Source organism: Protopterus annectens, chromosome 7.part1 (genome assembly GCF_019279795.1).
Source record: "Protopterus annectens isolate FY-2018-M chromosome 7.part1, PAN1.0, whole genome shotgun sequence".
Classification (NCBI taxonomy): Eukaryota; Metazoa; Chordata; order Ceratodontiformes; family Protopteridae; genus Protopterus; species Protopterus annectens.
Window position 1 is genome coordinate 391,652,331 of NC_056740.1, and position 13,513 is coordinate 391,665,843.

A 13,513-nucleotide genomic window follows, 5' to 3' on the forward strand; every position below is an offset into this window, starting at 1 on the left:
TTGAATGCTTTTAATAAACACTTTCTCCAAGCCATTACTCTTTATCAGATTGTCTTTTAGAGACATGCAAACAAGACACAAAACTACTAAGGATACATTGTGTACCAGAAAAAAGCCTTATAATATTCAATATCCTTCTTCATTTACTTGCCTTCTAATAAGACTTGTTGCTGGATAAAACCAAGGGTCTTAACCCAGTCATTCCTCTATGCATGCACGAGAAAAAGCACTCTAATTTCTTTTCTTATGCTCTCTTAACCACACCTTTCCTCTTTCCTTTTTTTTTTTACATTGCAGTGCCTACATATCTTAAAACTGAACAAGGAAAAACAGAGGAAAAGGAAGAAACAGAAAAAAAACATAAGCACCAGTTTATATTAGTATCCCCATTACATTTAAAAATAACCACCACCTGCATTTCCCTTAACAGCTGCATACATACCTTGCCTGTCATTTTCTCCTGATTTTCTAGTTGCATTGTGTAAAACAATAAAAGTGCAGTGTCACACCTTCTGCCTCCTCATAGGTTCATAGGTTGGTACTAGGCTATTGGCCCTAGGGCCTATACAAGCCTGGCCATAACAATTCCCTGGCTATTTATTCCCAGAATATTTATTTCCCTGGTCCCCTGTCTAGCAGGGTGACTGACATGATCTCCGGGGTGAATTTCCTATCTCCCATCCAATCATCAAGGTTCCTTTTGAAGAGGGCCAGACAGGTGCTCAGCTTGACATGTATGGGCAGTCTGTTCCAGAGTATGGGGAGTCTCTGGGTCAGGAACCTATCCCTCCAGCATGTTTTGTTCATTGTGATGACCAGGTTTCATAGGTTCATAGGTTCATACTAGGCTATCTGCCCGAGGGCATTTACAAGCCTAGCCCATAGTTTTGTGGCTTACGCCACCCCTTTAGTATGGGGAACTATACCCATTATTTTGCTGTGCCTCTGTCGAGCAGTGACACTGAGGTAATCCCTGGGGTATATCTGCGATCTCCCATCCATTGGTCAAGATTTCTCTTGAACAAGGCCAGCGAGGTGCTCTGCCTCACATATACCGGGATTTTATTCCACAGCATAGGGAGTCTTTGGGTGATGAATCTATCCTCCAGCATGTCCTATTAATAGCCGTGTCGAGGTTTAAGTCTCCGCCCTTGTGGCTCTGACGGATCAAGATTTTTGAGGTGAAGCATATTCATCAAATCTGGGTTTGACATGGCCTTGTATGTTAGGCAAAGGTCACCTCTGAGCAAGCGGTGGCGACTGAATAGAGCTGGAGTTCTTTCAGTCGGGCAGCATAGGACAGATGTTTGAGACCCTTTATCCTTTTGGTGAGGAACTTTTGTGGCCTCTCCAGCTGCTGCAAGTGTCGGGTCAGATACATTCCGAATGGGGCATTGTACTCAATCATTGGTCTGATGAGTGCTGAGTATAGGGAGACTATGACCTCCCTTGATCTAGATGAGAATCCCTTCATGATAAGGTGGGCAATGTAGAAGGTCTTCCTAACTACTTTAGCTACATGGGTGTTGAATGACAGACTACTATCAACCTGGGTCCCCAGGTCCCTGATAACTTCTTCTGTGCTCAGTGGATTGCCACCTATTTGGTAGCTAGGGGTAACCTTGTTTTTCCCGAAGGGTATGACTATGCATTTTTTGGCATTTAACTTTAGGCCATGGCTCTGGCACCAGTTATCCGTTTCTGTGAGACCCTTCTGAAGGATATCTGTGTCAGATGTGTTTTCTACTATGGCCCAGTTTGCAGTCATCTGCAAACTTTGTCAGCCATAACCCTCCTGTGTTTGCTTGTACTGGAAAAGTAGATGCCAAACAAGAGTGGGCCCAGGACTGAGCCCTGTGGTACACCACTTGTGACAGGCTTTGAGTCTGACATGGCGCCAGCAACTCTGACCCTGTAGGTTCTGTCACTCAGCCAGTTTGCAACCCATCTTGTGATGTATGGGTTAACATTTAAGCTGATGAGTTTTCAATGATACCCGAAAGCGGTATTGTATCGAAGGCCTTCGCCAGATCGAGGTAGGCTGTATGGACTGCCTTTCCCTCATCAATGGCTTTGGTGACTGTTTCGAAAAAGTCAACCAAGTTTAGAAGGCATGATCTGCTTTTGACAAAGCCAAACTGAGATGGATCCAAAGTCTGCAAATTCCCTATGTCTTTATTTATGAGGTCCATTATGATCCTCTCCATGGCTTTGCAGATAAGGCTTGTCAAGCTAATGGGCCGGTAATTTCCAGGGTCGGTGGAGGCACCGCCTTTGTGAAGTGGGACCACAGTTGCAGTGCGCCACTCCCTGGGTATGTATCCAGAGGTAAGACTATGATTAAACAGCTGTCCTAGCTGTGGGTTTAATTCCTCGTTGAGTTCGTGGAGCACACAGCCGGGGACACCATCAGGTCCCATGGATGCTGTGTTTTTGCTTTGGAGAGAGCAGTTCTCACTTGCGTTGGAGATGTTTGGGGGCTGCAATCGCTTGGTATAGATATCTCTCCTTTGGGGAGGGGAGAAGTTTGCACTGAACCTGTCAGCCAGTATGTTGGCAATGTCTGTAGGATCAGTAATCTTCACATCATTTTGAACTAGTTCTGAGCATATCTGGGAGTTTCCTCCCAGGTTTCTAACATAGCTAAAGAAGGCCTTATGATTGTCTTTTGAGTCTTTAGCTATTTTTCTCTCAAAATTTGCTTTGGATGATTTTATGAGAGCTCTTAGTTTTTACTTATAGTGATCAAGGGTGTCTTACCTTTTAAGGATTTTGCTCTATCTTGTAGTAGCTTTCTCCTTTTGTTGTAGAGTTTGTTTATGGCTGGGGTCCACCAGACTGGACGCTTGCCTTTGGTACAAAGAGTCTTTGTTTTGCTTGGGATTGCCTTATCCATGCAGTCCTGCAGGTGCTGGTAGAAGGCATTTGTAAGTGATTCAGCGGCTTGAGTACTGTTTTCCGCTCGGGGCCTTAAAGGAGACCACACTAGTCTTTAGAAGTGTGAAGTAGTTCTTTACTGTGGTCTTTTATTTCAGGTGGGGTGGGATGAGGACCTCCAGCGAGATTAGTTTGTGATCTGATCTCACCAGTGAGGGGTATACTTCCGGTGTTGAACATTGTGCTCCCATGTTCGTGATGATGAGATCAAGTATGTTTTCTCCTCTTGTGGGGATGGTGACTAGTTGTTCCATGGCATTTGAGTTTATGAATTCCAGGAACTTTTGGGCTAGGGTGTTTGGGCTTGAGTAGTGTTCCCAGTCTATATTAGGGTAATTGAAGTCGCCTAGTATGATGGTGTTTGGTGATACATTTATACTTTCTAGTGTTTTCAGGAAGGCCATGTGAGGTTCCTGAGTTTGTGAGGGTGGCCTGTAACATGCTACAATTTGCAGAGCAGTCTTGCCTATGGTTAATTGCACCTGGATGGTCTCCGATGCATCGTGCGTTGCCACCAGTCTTGAGGTGTGGGTGTCCTTGATGAATATGGATACCCCCCCTCCTTTCTTGGTATTGTCCGGATTTTGGGGCCGGAACGCATGATAAGAGGTAAAACCTGATAGTGCTGGGGTGCTCTCAGGAGCCTTGAACCAGGTTTCTGTCACTGCACAGACATCGATGTTCTCCATACTGAGAAGGGCCTCGAGTGCGTGCATTTTGAGATTTAAACTTCTGGCATTGAGCAGCATTACCCTTAGTTTTTTTCCTTTTTTGTGTTCTAGGGTGGTAGGTTTAGAATTTGAACCTTGCCTAAAAAAGGCACTATGGGGGTGGCAAGAGCCTTTGCCAATATCCGGAATCCCAGGGGTGACAGGTGCAAGCCGTCCCTTGAGAAGCAGCGTGGCTTGTCCAGCATGTCATCCCAGGCAGACAGACATTGGATCCCCTTTGAATGACACCAGAGTTTAAGCCAATTGTTAAAGCTGATCATCTTATCTCTGTATTGTGGCATCATTCTTGGTGAAGGTAGGATACTGCTCAAGGTCAGGGTCATACCTTAGATCCCTGGAGCATGTAGCTCTGAGGGATTGGGATTTCTTTAAGTGTAGCATGTCCAACAGCACTGGGTTTGACATGGCCTTGTATGTTAAGCTGAGATCGCCCCTGAGTAGACGATATGCCACAGAATATAGCTGGAGTTTTTTTAGACTGTCAGCATATGTCATCTGCTTTAGGCCTGTGATTCTTTTAGTGAGGTATTTCTGTGGCCTTTCCAGCTGTTGCAGATGTCTTGTGAGGTACATACCAAATGGGGCATTATACTCTATAATGGGTCTAATGAGAGATGAGTACAGTGGGACAATGACCTCCTTTTTTCTGGATGAAAAGCCCTTAGTGATGAGGTGTGCCACATAGAAGGATTTTCTGACTGTTGTGGCGATGTGGTTATTGAAAATGAGGCTACTGTCCACCTGTGTCCCTAAGTTTCTCATCACACTTTCGATGTTTAGTGTACTGCCACCTATGTGGAAATTTATGGGTACTTCTTTTTTTCCAAAGGTGATAACTATACATTTCTTGTCATTAAGCTTGAGCCCATGGCTCTGGCACCAGACATCTGTTTCTGTAAGGCCCTTTTGTAGAATATCCACATAATTTGAGGATTCAATAATGGCTCCCAGTTTGCAGTCATCTGCAAACTTTGTTAGCCAGAGTCCCTTAGTGTTGGCCTGTACTTCAGAGAAGTAGATGCCAAACAAGAGTGGTCCCAGGATTGAACCTTGAGGTACTCCGCTTGTCACTTGTCTGGAGCTGGATTTGGAATCGGCTACTTTTACAGTCTGGGTCCTGTCAGTAAGCCAGTTGGCAACCCATCGAGTGACATAGGGATTTATACCCAGCTTAGTAAGTTTATCTATGATTCCAGAGTGGGGGATGGTGTCAAAGGCCTTGGTGAGGTCCAGATAGGCTGTGTGGACTGCCTTACCCATGTCCACAGCTCTGGAGACTGAATCAAAGAAGTCAATCAGGTTGAGGAGATAAGATCAGCCCTTCACAAGCCCAGACTGGCTGGGGTCCAGTGTTTGAAGGTAGCCAATGTCTTTGTTTATAAGTTCCATGATAATGCGTTCCATGCCCTTGCAGATCAGGCTTGTCAGACTGATGGGACAGTAGTTCCTGGGATCCAAAGAGGATCTGCCCTTGTGGAGTGGGATAACTGTAGCTGTGCGCCACTCAGTGGGCATGAAGCCAGAGGTGAGGCTATGATTAAACATGACACTTAGGTGAGGTGTCAGTTCATTTTGTAGTTCATGTAGTACACAGCCTGGGATGTCATCTGGTCCCATGGATGCTGTATTCTTAGCTTGGGAGAGTGCAGTTTTTACCTGTGTGGCCATGATTACCGGAATTTGGCAATATTTTGGTATTGAGATGGGCCCTTTAGGGGGTGAGAGGGGGGTGAAGTTGGCACTAAATTGATCTGCCAGGATATTGCCAATATCCTTGGGATCAGTATATTTAATGCCATTCTGTTGTAGCTCAGAGCAGATCTGAGCATTGACATTTAGATTCTTGACATAACTATAGAATGCCTTGTGGCTCTCTTTGGAATCTTTGGCAATTTTATTTTCGTAACTAGCTTTTGAGGATTTTATGAGGGATCTCAGCTTCTTACTGAGGCCAGTGAGGGAGTTTTTTGTATCCTGGGATTTTCTTATTTTCTGAAACAGTTTCTTCCTTCTGTTGTATAGTTTGTTTATGGCAGAGGACCACCAGATTGGGTTCTTTTTTTGGAGGAGACAGTCTTGGTTCTATTTGGAATGGCATGATTCATGCATGAGTGGATGTGCTCATACAGTGCCTTAGTGTAGGATTCAGTGGTCAAACATCCAGTTCCCATCTGCATGGGTGTCATGAAGTTTGTCACTTCTGACTTGAGTAGCATGAATTTGGCTTTGGAGAAGTTTTTTATGGAGGTTTCCTTACTGGGGGGTGGGGGTGGGATGTGGATGTCAAGGGTGATTTGCTTGTATTATTGTATTATTTCTTTATTTTATTGTTGATGTTCGACAATAAAATAAATAAATAATACAATAAATGAATTCCTTGTATGAGAATACAGAATGCGATACACATCTAGTATGGCTGTCCCTGCTAGAATACAGATGGGCAGCTGTCTGTAAGGATCGCCACCAGTTGTAATATTTCTGTGCATAGTTTACATCTGCAGCACCCCTGGGCTTAAACAGGAAGACAATGGGAAGGAAAAACAGCACTAGGAAGGTAATCTAGGAGAACTAGCATACCTGGCAGGTGAAATGTATCAGAATCAGCCAATTACACAGGCAGCAGACCAGCTCAGCCCAGAACACAACTATAAACTATGCAAACACCTTCCCCCTCTGTTTTTTTCCATACTCTACACCACTGGTGTATACAAGCGGGAAACTTTTAACAAACAAAACAAGAAAATTATAGGGGCTGCAGCAAACATCATATAACAACATGTGGAAGAGGCTGAAGGTGGTGAGGATGTGAATGCTGTCGACCAACCCAGAGTGAGGAGACGGAGAAGAGTGTACAGACCCAGGGTAACCTACCAGGGGCTACATGAGCTGGAGATAGTGGAGTGCTATAGGGTTGACAGGGGCCTCCTACAGCAAATTGTTAAGCTGTGCCGGCCACGCCTGACACACCGAACTGACAAAGGGGAACTCATCCCACTGGATACCAAGGTAGGTGTAGGCCTAGGAATACTAGCCACAGGTACGTCCCAAAGCTCAACTGGGGATATCATGGGGATCTCACAGACATCAGCATCCAGAGTATTCCACCAGGTCCTGGATGCCATGTCAGCACATGCCAGTGAGCACTTATATTTCCTCAACACCTGTGAGGTGTTGAGCAGCAATATGCGTCTCTCCCACCAAATAGCAGAATACCATGAGGTAGTGGATGCTGTAGACTGCATGCACATATGCATCAAAGCACCATCCGGTGATCAGGGTAGGGTCTACATCAATTGCAAGGGCCTCCCCTACATCAACTGCCAGGTTGTGTGCGATGCCCAGGGCATTATAATGAATGTGTGTGCTGGCTGCCCTGGAAGCTATCACGATTCCCACAACTGGCATCTGATGCAGCTGTACCAAAGATTTGCCAATGGGACATCCCTTACGGTCACCTAGTGGGGGATGCTGGTTACACACTGGAGCCGTGGCTGATGACACCCATCAGAAATGCACACACACATAAACAAGAATGTCATAATGAGGCACACGCACAGACCAGACTTATAACAGAGCATGTGTTTGGGATGCTCAAGTCACAGTTCCGGTGCCTAGACACATCCGGTGGAGCCTTGCAGTACTCACCAGCTACATGTACTCAAATTGTTATGGTATGTGCCATGCTACACAATATGATCCTGCGGAAACAGCTGCAGCAGGAACAGCACAGAGAAGGGCCACACAGCCCCCCACCAATGCCAATGCCTGCACAGACACAGAGTGACTTGGAGGAGGAACAACCTGAGCCTGCCCCCAGTAGGCAGATGGAGGCATGCCCAATATGCCCTGGCCTTGGCAAAGAGGCAATGCATAGCACATATATTGACTGTCAAAGGTAAAACTTCAAAGACCAGTACACATAAGGTTCAGTTAAGGCACTTTAATTTACTTGCTGCAAGGAGACAAAAACATGCAAATACAAGGATTTGTCTAACTACTAACAGGAAGTATGTTCATTCTTATACTATTTTACAAGACATGGCCTTCTAAGCTGACGTAATCAAACACAACATTCAGTATTGTTCTACAGCAGATGTTACTCAGATTTTCTGCTGACATGACTAGATTTGTGAGAAACTTTTCAGAAAAACAACCTAGCCTTGGTGATCATTAATCCGTTTACAAACGTCTATTGTACAGTGTTACTTTTCAAGGTACTCTTCTAATACAGATACAAGCAAATGCAGTTTATATTTTTCAAGCAGGCTTTGTACTAATTATCTGTAACTTCTACAGCTGTGTATTTTCTCATGGCACAGCGGAACTTCTTGTCTAAGTTTCATACAAGTAGTATTGTTCTAATTATTATTTTCCTAACACAAGCAGAAATCACCTGTTTCTCAGTAAATTTCCAAGGCAAAAGCAAGATTTTAGCTAACAGTATAAGGTCAGAAAGCAACTGCAGTTTGTACAGATTTATGCAGTATGAAATAGAATAAATGTGTTAACCCTTTACAAGCTCTAAATGCACTAAGCATGTTGCTAATACACACATTAATGCATATTTTTCTAACATTGACACAGTAGGGACCCAGGGAATGACACCTCTCTCTGATGCGCACATACAGTAAAAGGGATGCCAAACATGACACTACCTATGCTTTACCATGTATAGAGAGTGTGCTATGTGCATTCGACATAGGCAGCCCTCCAGCACCATCCTCAATACTGACACACGCACAAGGTAAGTCAATCAACCTACCAATTGCCGAATGGAGTAGAATGTGTCATTACCGGTATCTATGGTATGGATGTGAGCATGCAAGGGAATTGGGTGGCAGAATGGTATGCCAGCAGGTAGAAGACACCCATAGTTGGCACCATGACATCTGTAACAAATACCGGAGTCACCATAGTAGCCAGTACTACACAGGGCAACAAAATCCACTGCAGGAAAATGTGCTGGGTCGCATGAGTGTCCATATGACTCACACATGCCAGTCAGGGAGGTTCACATACCCAACAACAGTCTCAGCCAGCAGGACAGGTGTAGACAAACACAAACAGAGGCTGTGCTATGGCCTTTGAATGATGCCTATGGGTAATCCCCCCCCCCCCAGGCCTACACTGACAGACTACAGCAGGTCAGGCAGTGGAATGTTAGTTCTGAAGGGTAGGAAGTCAGACAATAATATGTAGGTCAACCAAAGCTAAGACCTGTAGTACACTGATATGCCTCTAGTCAGCATGATACGTTAGAATACAGAATGAAATGGAGTACCTAACATACCAGTACAGTCATAGCAAATGTGTACAAGTGCCAGGTGTGCCCCCCCATCCTATGTAGACATGTAGAAACAGTAAGGTGTGCCCCTCCCAATCATGTGTAGAAATGTAGAAATGGTCAGGTATGGCCCCCAGCCCTGTGTATAAATGTAGTAACAGTCAAGTGCACCCCCCCCAATCCTGTGTATAAATGTAGTAACAGTCAGGTGTGCCCCCCCAACCCTGTGTAGAAATGTAAAAACAGTCAGGTGTGTCCCCCCACAACCCTATGTAGAAATGTAGTAACAGTCAGGTGTGCCCCCCCCCCAATCCTGTGTAGAAATGTAGTAACATGTATGAGTAGGTATAATACAAGTGGAGCACAGATGCCCAGAGGTGGCCAAGGTAGCAGGATATGTTGTAGCATTTGCACAATATGCAGGCCTATGTGTGTGAGGATGGTGTGTGTTTCATATTGTGTGAGAGTGGTCAGTATGTATGCATGTTGAGGTAAGACCTGGTGGCCATTGCCCAGTACTGCTGATGACAGGGACAAGCATTTACAACTGCAATGCCAAAGACAATCCCCACCAGTAAAACACATGCTAGCAGTAAGCTATTGTAAATGTATGGTGGTAATATGTGTCACCATCTGAAAGACTGACATGGCCTGGCTGTTGGGCTAGATATACAAGCAGTACACAGGGGAAAGTACCCCAGGCATACAGTATATACTGTGTCACTGTGAAATGGAGACATCCTTGGGATTGTACATACAGGTATGCATCACAGTAACTGGTCCTGTAGTGGGGATACCGGTGATGTCTGCCGGAACACTTCAGATCACAAAGAAGGTAAGACTGATGTATTGGGAAACAGCTGATGTACCTACACATGCCAGCATAACTGGAATGCCCCATGCATATCTGTGCTTCAGATGCAAGTAGTGTCCATAGCACATATGCACCCAGCTCATGCAAACACTACCCACAGGCACCTCTCTGGTCATATCCCTGCTGTGGGGAATAGGTACAGTATTACCCCACCTGTATATGGCAATAGAGGAAGAATGTAGCATGCGGGGCAGGTGTCCCATGCAGGTGTGTCCCTAGCTGTAGGTAGCAGCCTGCCAGCATCCACACCACCTGATCAAGACTGATAGAAGGTATTGGCATGAACACCTATCACACCTACCCTGTCACCCCAGGGGAATATACTGTATGGTGGTCTGAGACTGTAGGACTGACAGAATGCAACAGCCTGCCACATCTGGCCCACAGCAACACCTAATGCCCCACAGGCTACTGCCAAAGGCATGTGTCTCACACATACTGCCAATGCATGTTATGTCATGGACACCCAAATAACAACATAACACACTCCACATAAGCCATATGCAAGGCCATGTGGATAAACCACAGTAACATGTCCACCATGTCCTACTGCATGAACTGTGAACCAACACTAACACACACCTGTGATGGGGTGATGCCCTTAGGGAAAGTATCAGAGAATGTATGCATAATGTATGGAAGAGGTTAGAATAACAGGGGGGGTGGGAGCATGGGCAGCATGGAATGTGCAGGGTCCAACACCAAGCTGTGTGCACACATTATCACTGGCTGCAAACACATAAATGGGTGGCTACACACCTGCCCGTACACCACAGTAGGGGTAATATCCTGACCCATGGCCCCTGCCTCTGGGTAACCTGTGAAAATTTGTACAGCTGTGAGACATTGCCACAGCAAGATAAGCCCATACTGTCATATCAATGGGTGTACAAGTATGGGATCCTCTGCTAGCACTGTACCAAGGTGCTGAAGCGGATACACAGACCCATCAGCAAGTGTCTGCAGCTCCCCCTCCAGAATGACATAACTTACCATGAATACGTAGGTGTCTGCCCACAATACCGGACACAGCTGCAGTCACCCTTGTCCCCCAAGACATCACTGTGAGCAAGAATGTCCACATGACAGTACATGAGGACAGAAAACATCACTGTGTATAACAGTACACGTCTGAATATCTTTGCTAACAGCAGTACCATGCAGCTGAAGCAGCACAGACACAATCACCTACAGCATACACTATCCCCTGCACAATTTGCCCCCATATTGCCAAATGATCAACGGATACCCTGCAGAAACAGTTTGCTACCTGTAGGTGTACAACACAAAGGTCTGCACTGGAGTACAAACTATCTGGAATTGATCCACACATTCAATACAGAAGGGCATACTGGGCATGCTCACACACAGCATGCTCACACACAAACAAATGAAGCCCATGTCTGCAAACAACAGTGGACCAGACATATCTGGCAGTTGTAGATGTTAATGCAGACACTCCTCAGTATGCACCACTCATGCTTTGCACACACCGTGGATAGGAATACAGGCATATATCCAAGGAAAACACATTATAATAAGCCAAAAGTAGATGTACATAGATGTGTGGAAGAGAGTGACTGTGACAAGGAGCCATCCATTATGAGGTCTGTTCCACCCAGCACACAGCCAAATGGCTACAACCACATGAGGTTCAGATGTCACTCACTGTAGACATGATCCACCAGTATCTGTCAGCATTACGGACTATGTGGTGCATGTGCTAGCTGTGCAACATAACTGTACAGGAAATTAGTCATCTTGCAGCTGTATACACGTACCTGTGGAATATAACCCTGTGTGTGCCCGCATGTGGTGTGTCAACCTCTAGATTAATGGGTTATGGCCCATGCACACACACTGCCCTCCCCATAGATTTACTATGACAAGCCTGCTGAGGTCATCCACTTTGAAATTCACCTTTGGGAAAATTGTAGCCCAGTAATCTCCATGGCACTTCCTTAGACTGCATACTGCTGTATTACTTGGGTAGGAGTTCTAATCCCAGACGCAACAATCATATGTGTGTGTGTGTGTGTGTGTGTGTGTGTGTGTGTGTGTGTGTGTGTGTGTGTGTGTGTGTGTGTGTGTAGAGAGCAATGCTTTTTAGGCTAGTCACACTCACTACAAATCAAATGCTCTACTTTGGCAAGGCTGCTGATGTCATTCACTGTGGAATACACCTTTCAGAAAGTTGTAGCCTAGTAATCTCTGTAGCGCATCCTATAGCTGTGTACTACTGTAGTCTGACAAAAGAGTTAGGTAGGAGTTCTAATTCCAGACATGGCATGTGTGTGTTTCTGTCTGTATAGAGTGAAATGCTTTTTAGGCTAGTCACACTCACTACAAATCAAATGTCCTACTTTGGCAAGGCCGCTGATGTTATTCACTGTGAAATACACCTTCTGGAAAGCTGCAGTTCAGTAATCTCCATGGTGCGTCCTATAACTGTGTACTGCTGTAGTGTGATGAATTAGTTAGGTAAGAGTTCTAATCCCAGAAATGGCAAGTGTGTGTGTGTGTGTGTGTGTGTGTGTGTGTGTGTGTGTGTGTGTGTGTGTGTGTGTGTGTGTGTGTGTCTGTGTAGAGAGCAATGCTTTTTAGGCTAGTCACACTCAGTACAATTCAAATGCCCTACTTTGGCAAGGCTGCTGATGTCATTCACTGTGAAATACACCTTTTGGAAAGCTGTAGCCCAGTAATCTCTGTGGTGCACCCTATAACTGCGTACTGCTGTAATGAGATATAATAGTTAATTCTAATCACAGGCATGGTAACTGTGTGTGTGTGTGTGTGTGTGTGTGTGTGTGTGTGTGTGTGTGTGTGTGTGTGTGTGTGTGTGTGTGTGTGTGTGTGTGTGTGTGTGTCTCTGTGTAGAGAGCAATGATTTTTTAGGCTAGCCACACTCAGTACAATTCAAATGCCCTACTTTGGCAAGGCTGCTGATGTCATTCACTGTGAAATATACCTTTCAGACAGCTGTAGCTCAGTAATCTCCATGGCACATCCTATAACTGCATACTACTGTAGTGTAATAAACTAGTTAGGTAGGAATTCTAATCTCAGACATGGCAACTGTGTGTGTCTCTGTCTATGTAGAAAGCAATGCTTTTTAGGCTAGTCACACTCAGTACAATTCAAATGCCCTACTTTGGCAAGGCTGCTGATGTCAGTCACTGTGAAATACACCTTTTGGACAGCTGTAGCCCAGTAATCTCCATGGCATGTCTTGTAACTGCATACTGCTGTAGTGTGATAAACTAGCTAAGTAGGAGTTCTAATCCCAGACATGGCAACTGTGTGTGTCTCTGTCTGTGTAGAGAGCAACGCTTTTTAGGCTAGTCACACTCACTACAATTCAAATGCCCTACTTTGGCAAGGCTGCAGATGCCATTCACTGTGAAATACACCTTTGAGGAAGGAGTACTCCAGTAATCACTGTGGTGCATCCTATAACAGCTTCATGCTGTAGTGTGATATAGAACTCGGATAGGGGTTCTATTTCCACACATGGCAGTTGTGGATGTTTTGTGTGTGTTTCTATGTCTGTGTAGGAAGCAATGCATTTTAGGCTAGTCACACACACTACAATTCAAATGCCCTACTTTGGCAATCCTGCTGATGTAATTCACTGTGAAATACATTTTTGGTGAAGGAGTACTCCAGTAATCCCTGTGGCGTGTCCTA